Source organism: Homalodisca vitripennis, chromosome 1 (assembly GCF_021130785.1).
Source record: "Homalodisca vitripennis isolate AUS2020 chromosome 1, UT_GWSS_2.1, whole genome shotgun sequence".
Taxonomy (NCBI): Eukaryota; Metazoa; Arthropoda; class Insecta; order Hemiptera; family Cicadellidae; genus Homalodisca; species Homalodisca vitripennis.
In genome coordinates, this window is record NC_060207.1 from 75,865,532 (window position 1) to 75,872,935 (window position 7,404).

General features: G+C 38.3%; 1 pseudogene; it reads right to left on the bottom strand.

Moving 5' to 3' along the window:
- Nucleotides 1–1,035: 1,035 nt before the first annotated feature.
- Nucleotides 1,036–7,161, bottom strand: LOC124366516 (annotated as a pseudogene).
- Nucleotides 7,162–7,404: the final 243 nt, after the last annotated feature.

Genomic DNA, 7,404 nt, shown 5'->3' on the forward strand with positions numbered 1-7,404 from the left:
ATGGTCTATAGTGAGATGATATTTATATAATCTGAACAACAGTAATAAACACGTATAAATCTGGAACACAATAATAATAACAACAGAAACAGCTAAACAACAAAAATTATATAATAAAAATAATAATGGTGGGTTACTTTAGAGTCAATAGTGTTATGATATATATATATATATATATATATATATATATATATATATATATTATATATATATATATAGGAATCCTGGACAACAATAATAACACGTATATAATATGAACACAATAATAATAACAGTAAACAGCTAAACAACAACAAATTAAGAACTAACACAGTTGCCCGTCATAGTAGCTTCCCCAAGCACAATCGAAATGACTGATAAGAGGATCCAAAACATTCCACACCACCTGAAACCTCATTACCTTCTCTCATAAGTCTGGGAATACAGCTGTGGTAGCTGTAAAGAGAAGGAAGTGCCCTATTGAAAAAGATGTCCCCGGAACGAGTGGATGTCGGAATTCGAAACTCGAGAAGAGAGAGAGAGAGAGAAGACGAGGGCAGTCTAGAGCACCGTTAACCATCTTATGAAGAATCAAGATGTCCGCCATCCTTCTTCTAGTCGCCAAATGTGGAAGGCCAAGGGAGATCCTCAAACAGTCAACAGGCGTCTCCAGGAACTGATAGCCAAGACGCAGTCCGATGAGCCTCAAGAATCTGATCTGCACCCACTCAAGAGTATCAATGTGCCCTGTCAGGTAGGGACACCAAACAACCTGATGAAAATTCTAGGATCGGACGCACTAAGGTTTTGAACAGTGTTGTCAATGTAGTTTGGGGATTGAAAGTCTTTCGATGTTCTGCATAGGAATCCCATTAGAGAATTGGCCTTGCTGCATATGCGTGAGATATGATTCTACGGACTGAGATAATGAGACATAACGACCCCAAGGTCCTTAAAACTGCAGACTTTATTTAGTGAGGAGCCGAAGAGAGTGTAGTTGAATACAGTGGGTGAGTCCAGCCGGGAGTAACGTGAGTACAGCACTTTTATCAGCATTCAGGTCCATCCCATTCCCGCTTGACACCAGGCTACGATATGGTCTAAAGTATCCTGTAGTCGCTGACAGTCCTCAGGAGAGTTCACTTCGACAAATATCTTGGTGTCATCAGCGAACATGAGACAACCCGTAGAGATAACTTTGCAAATATCATTAATGAAAAGACTGAAAAGGAGAGGAAGCCAAATGCGAGCCTTGCGGAACCACCAGACGGGGCTGGAAAACATTTCAGAGTAAGAGACGGCAAACTTCACAATCATTCCCCGATTAGTCAGGTAACTTGACAGCCACTCCAGTAGAGATCCCGTTATACCATAGCCTCTCAGTTTAGAAATGAGAAGATTGTGGTTGAACTCTATCAAACGCCTTTTGAGAAGTCGAGCAGTATGCAATCGACCTGCCTCCGCCTGGAAAATGCAGATGTGACATAGTTAATGTAGCACCAGGAGATTGGTAGTAGAGGTCGATCGACCACTCCTAAAGCCATGTTGTTCCTCAGCGATTACATGCTTGAGATCAAATACAAGTTTATCCACCACAAGGCTCTCAAAAACCTTTGCAAGCACCGACTGGATGGCTATCGGCCTATAATTGGTTACATTGGATCGCTCATCAGATTTGAAAATAGGGGTGATAAAACTAATCTTCAGATTTGCAGGGAAGGTGCCACTGGCGAGCAGTGTGTTGAAAAAAATTGAGAGATGTGGGGCCAAAACTGGACTGCAGTACTTGATCACCGCAGGAGGTAGAGAGTCCCGGACCCATTCCCTTATAGGGATCCAAGGGCTTTAAGTTTTGATTCCACTTGTTGAGCAGTTAAAACGAGGCTATGTAGGTTGACAGAAGTTCTAAAGTCAAAGTCAGATGATGGGAGTGACATGTTGGTATAGACTGACGAAAAGTAATCAGCAAATAGCTTCGCATTGGCCGCTAGGTTCATCCACTTCAACATCATTATACACCAGGTTCGATGTGATGTTTGCTTTCTTCAGATTGTTGATGTGTGCCCAAAAAACCTTAATGTTATTAGGAATGGCGGACTCCACATAGTTTGTATAGTCACGATAGCACTCACCGGCTAACTGCCTGCAAACCCACTCCAGTTTTGAGATCCCGTTTATACCATAGCCTCTCAGGTTTTTGAAATGGGGAAGATTGTGGGTTGGGCTCTTTTCAAACCCTTTGAGAAGTCGAAAACAGTATGCAATCGACCCCCGCCCCCCCGCCTGGGGGGAAAAAGCGATGTGACAAAAGTTATGTAGCACCAGGGGGGATTGGTAGAGGTCGATCGAAACCCCTCCTTTAAAACCAAAGTTGTTCCTCAGGGGGGATTACATTTCTTGAGAAAACAAATACAAGTTTAAACCACCCCCAAGGCTCTCAAAAACCTTTGCAAGCAAACCCACTGGAAAGGCCCAAACGGCCTATAATTGGTTACCCTTGGAATTTTGCTTCCCGATTTGGGAAAAAAGGGGTGAAAAAAAACTAAAACTTCAGAAATTTTCAGGGGGAAAAGGGGCCACTGGCGAGCGTTTTGTTGCCCCCCCCACCCCCCCCCCCCCCCACCCCCCCCCCCCCCCACCCCCCCCCCCCCCCACCCCCCCCCCCCCCCACCCCCCCCCCCCCCCACCCCCCCCCCCATGCAGCTTACGTGCAGTCGGCTGCAATTGGCCAGCTCGCTCCGCTCGTGAGAACTGCTCTACTTTGGATCATGGTACAATATACTAAATCGTAGCCTAAGACTGAGATCGCCCGCAATTAGGTATGAATTTAATTTTTTCACTGCACTCCACGTGTGTTAACCAGGCCCTTATGAACCATATTCCACAGTGCCGACTCATGTTTTAATTGGTTTCATTTAATCACTTGTAGAGGTTTTCATGATTTGCACATTACATTTATGCCTTATTTAAGTTTTTTCATGGTTAATAAAATTTACGTCAATCACGGTTTTACGATCGGGTGTGGACCCTACTCCTATTTCTATTAAAACTTTGATAATGAATTATTTGATTTAATTATTGCTTTTTTGTTTCTTTTCATACTTGGAGACTTTTATCAAAGAATAGTATTTAACGGACAGGGCATTACAATTTTTTTAATAGTAGAGTGTAAGAATACAGATATAACGTAATACAATTATTTTACCCTTCGCACACATCATTTGGATATCCAAATTATCGGAATTGCTCTAAATGCAGCATAACAATATCATTTTATTTATTGTTTTGATTACACTTCACAATATTTTTATTTATAAATTAGTCTACAGAGTTTAAGTAAATGGTGTACAAGATACATGAAGCTCAAAAATGGTTTGTAACAACAGAAAAAATAATTGCCACTAGGAGTATACATAAAATGTAAAAAATAGTATACAATCTGCAAAATGTTTCTGCAAGGAAGCTAATGGCTAAAATTTTCTGGAAAGGAAGGGTATGCTTTTATAGATTTCCTTTAACAAGATACATCAGTAACTTTGTATTACTGTGAAAACACAAAGTACGTAACAACAATACACACAAGAAAAGAAAAAAATAGAATATTTGGGTAGTAAATTTAATTGAAGTCAACAACCTGGATCTCGTATTGAATGACAAATTTACGAGAATTTGTTATTAACCCTTTTAACCCCAGCCATTTTCCATGGACTTGCCAGAAAGCCCATGGCGATAAGGGACCGTAGTGCAGAATTGAGGGAAAATTTATCTAGTTTCTCTTATTTTTGAAGATAATTTTTAGGTTTTTGTTTTAAATTGTTCACAAATAAGTGTACTCTTAGATGTAATAGTTAAAAAGTACTTTTACAGAATGATTTGTTTTTTTAGCGTATTTATACATAAAATTTTTTTTATTTTTTTTTATTTTTTATAGTTTGGACATACATAAACGGTAGAAAAAAAAATTTTAGCCCCTGAAAAATGAAGCAATTTTGTTGTACACATATTTCTTACTACACACGACAAAATTTTAAGAACTTTCCTTGATAAATGCAGGAGATTATATCCAATTAATTGTATAGCTGCATAAGCACTTCTTCATATATTTCCACATACACGTCAGTAGAAGTATAACAGAGTATGTTTTACTTGTTTTTGCACTTTGAAATAATAAAAATTGTAAAATAACACAAACTGATTGTAATGGTTTGTAAGACTAAAACTTGTTTAATTTTTCAAAAAAGTAAAAGAAATAATATTTACAATATATACAATTTATGGTACTTTGGGAATGGGGTCAGATTCCGTTATATGCCCCCAACGCTTAAACCTTTTTCAATGAACTTAGAACGTTATAAAACGATGTAGTTGAGTAACAGAACTAACATTCCATTAATCAACAAGCATTTCCAGGTATTGTGATCGGTATTTTTGTCGCTGTTATCTTATCTTTCTTGAGAATCCCGATTACGGCAGGCCGCGCGGCGGACTCTGCAATCACTTATCTACTAGACCGCTCGACTTTTGACCTCTGTCCTGAGGATGGGAGGGGTTTGCGATAAGATAATTCCTGTTTTATATTGACAAATATTGTATTCTAACGCTAATCTAAGTAATCAGTAGAAGCTAAATGTCTCAAATAAACGATTCATGTATGGGTGTGGTCGGTATAATCCCAAAGTACCAGTGTTTTATCAAAGTGTTTTTCACTCACTGGTTAACTTTTCTCTACGACGTTTACTCATGTTTTTTACTAATAATACAATAAATCACACGAAAAACAACCGCTCTTCAATCACGCAAACTAATTGAGGTTTATAAGTTAGCATACAACAACAATGCAACTGAAAGTCGTCTTGACAACTTACATCGACAAATAAACTACGCTCAATGACGACGAAATACGATGCCAATTGGAAGGTTTATTGTTTTTTGCATGTAGCCCCCCCGGTTTCTTCACCGACTAACTATACCAAAACTGATGGCATTTGGGACTTATTATTAGCCAGCTACATTAAATTCTCGAGACGTCCGGTAATATCGGACGTTGGGCATTTTAGCTAGACCACCTCTGTCCGATATGGTCGGACGCCGGGGCTAAAAGGGTTAAACATTTTCTTTTTATGTGTTTAAAGGAATTCTTTGTGTGCCTTTTTGTTTTATCTTTGTCTTTATCCCCCAGTCATGATACAATAAAGTAAGAATTGGTTATCCTTGCCATACTCCTGAAGAAATGATATAGTTCCTCTCATGTACTGTGTTTTTTTGTAAATTTTTTTGTCAATAGCTTTGGTTATCCATTTGGTCACAAAATCAGCATAAATTCATTTTGTAATGAAGTATTATAAGTTAGTAATATTATTTTCAGCCTTATTAAAAGTCATCAATGATAAGTTTAAAAAAAATTGTTGACAGCTAAAAGATAGATCATACAAGGTCTTTTTTTTTAAACAGACAGAGTTTACCTTGGTAAGGACAGCGGGTTGAAGGTCCACCTGTTTCCACTAGGGTAGGATACAACAATGTCATGATCTTCATCAATTCCCACCACGGTACCCGTTGTACCTGTCAATGAAAACAATATAAAAGAAATTAATTTAATTATTTAAATTATTATTCAGTTATTAAATGTAGAATTTCAAAAGTAAGTCCATTTATTCCATTTAAGGCCATGCCCTTGTAATTCCAGATAAACCTTTGGCAAACGTAGAGCACAATTCTGAACCTTCGAAATAGCTTTATAAATGAACAGCTATATATTTAACTAAAAAAAAAAATATTAGCTTGAAATTCTTTGCCTGACTCTGAAAAATCAAAATATTATATCATTCAGTTGAAAATAACACATCTACATTTCTATTACTGGCTGACACAATCAAATCAAACAAAGTAAAATGAAAAAATTTCTATGATACAAACTATACAATGTGTACGTTATTGTTACATTATGAAGCTGGCAATTAAAATATCCAATATAACCGAGCTACCCTTGTATACATAGTTTTGATTAATTGAATCACAACAGTAAGTATAAGAAAATTGTAAAGAAATTTATTTATTAGAAATATCCTACCCCTTTTTAACTGATAATGTGTAGAATACAATACAATTATTTGTAACTTTTGTGGCCTTACAAACATGAAACCTGGATAGGCCTAGTTACAATTGCTATAAAAGAAAAACACATTGTGATGAATTTCTACTGAAACTAACAATAAATCCATAATAGTATATTTAGGGTATATTGAAACTGAGAACAAAATTATACTGCTTTAAATAATCTCTGTGTATGAACTACGAACCAAGCAAATGATTACCTAAACACTCGAACATGCCATCAGTCCAGCCTCCCGTGACCATGCTGAAGGGAACTGAACAATCTCCAGTTCGAGGTCCACATTGACTTGGTCTCCTATCTGCAACCCATGAGGTCCAGCCCGTCCCAGGCCCCTGCTCTCCCAGTAGTGGCAGGTGGTCTCTGTACACTGTCTGACCCTTGGCATCATTCACCACTTTCAGGTCCGCCATCCCTTCAAAGCCCACCCGGTACAGGTTTTTAGCTCCATTGTCCCAAACGACATATGCTGCCGAGCGTGGAGAAGCAGCTGACCAATCCTGGATTTCATTGACTTTTCCCCTCCTTCCATTTCCTCCATCCTGATCCTCCCACTGGCCAGTCGACTCCTCGTACCACTCGTGCTCCAGGGAAGATACCTCTGATTGCCACTTTCTTACTCTTCCTCCTCGGGTCTTGCAGAACCCTTTCACTCCTCTGGAGTAGTGATTTCTGTAAAATCTATGCCTCAGAGGGTGCTTATCACCATGATAACAAATAGAACAGAGATCATAATTAGCACACTCTGCACACTTCCAACGTAGTATCCCAAAGATTGGTTGGTGTCTACACATGTCACACACATGGTGCCATCATGCTTCACTTCCAGTTGGAGCACTGTCCAGAATCCTCAAATCATATGCTCCAGAACACCTGTTAATTAGCAGCGGTTCCATTGTCCCCAAACTACCACAACTTCTTCTGGAGATTCAAAATTCCTCACTGTTCCCATATGACCTTCCCCACCATCTTGCTTTTCCCCACTTCCAGTCAGGTCCTCTAAATCACTCTTGTCTCCAAACACCTTCCATCATAAAACGAGTAGTCCGATTCCCCCCATTAGCTTCCATTCCGAATACTAGCAATTCATTTTAATTCATGACTAAGCAAACTTTTGAAGAAATGTTTTCTGGATGTAGCCATTTACCTGAAAAATTGATATATAACATGAAATTACTATAATTTGCACATAATTCAACAAATAAAGCAGCAGCATACTTTACTATGTCAGGAATAAATAAAACAATGTGTCATTGAATAATAACAACACTTTCAATACAAAATAACACTACAGAAAAAGACAATTGATTTCT